A 594-nucleotide genomic window follows, 5' to 3' on the forward strand; every position below is an offset into this window, starting at 1 on the left:
CACACACACACACACACACGCACACACACATACATACACACAGTCTATTGAGGAGGGAAGGGGGGAAAAAAAACACTTCACTGAACTCCGTGCGTGGATCAAAGACGAGGAAAAAGTAAGGTCGGTCTTACCTGCTTTATTCACGAGAGAATTCCAGGGTGACTTCAAGAAGCAGAGACAATCCTAAAGGTGAAAGCATGCTCTTTGCAGTGTATGCTGAAGTGCATGATTGAGTAGGTCGAGTCCATTCCGTCCCCGTAGGGGTGGGAATAAGAGAAGGGAAGCTTCTCCGCATTACATTTTCACATCGGCTGTTGTGTTACGCTCGCGCGGTAAATAAACAAGCAGAAGCGCCGCACGTCAGAAGACGTCACGCGCTACTGTAGATTCGGCCGGTTTTGAGCTCGCGGGAGAACTCTTGACGATTTCCTGACGCCCCCTTGCACGAGCTCGATGGCTGCTCCCGCATTAAATGGAACTATCTGCTATTGTCTCATCAGCGAAAAGTTGTTGATACCGCTGGGGAGACTCTGAAAAGTGGCCCAAAACGACGCGACTCTGCCAGTATACCGATATATTGATGGGGTTAGCGGA

The 594-nt window shown here is 49.8% G+C and overlaps 1 protein-coding gene across 1 annotated transcript in view; it reads right to left on the reverse strand.

Annotated features, from left to right (window-relative positions):
- Positions 1–279, reverse strand: part of LOC103478279 (zinc finger protein 516) — a 57,513-nt gene extending 57,234 nt beyond the window's left edge. Inside the window, exon 1 of the mRNA XM_008432004.2 lies at positions 132–279. The gene's annotated coding sequence lies outside the window, so the exon portion shown is untranslated. The remainder of the gene's footprint in view (positions 1–131) is intronic.
- Between the last annotated feature and the right edge of the window lie 315 nt (positions 280–594).

The sequence above is a fragment of the Poecilia reticulata genome, linkage group LG16 (assembly GCF_000633615.1).
Source record: "Poecilia reticulata strain Guanapo linkage group LG16, Guppy_female_1.0+MT, whole genome shotgun sequence".
Lineage (NCBI taxonomy): Eukaryota > Metazoa > Chordata > Actinopteri > Cyprinodontiformes > Poeciliidae > Poecilia > Poecilia reticulata.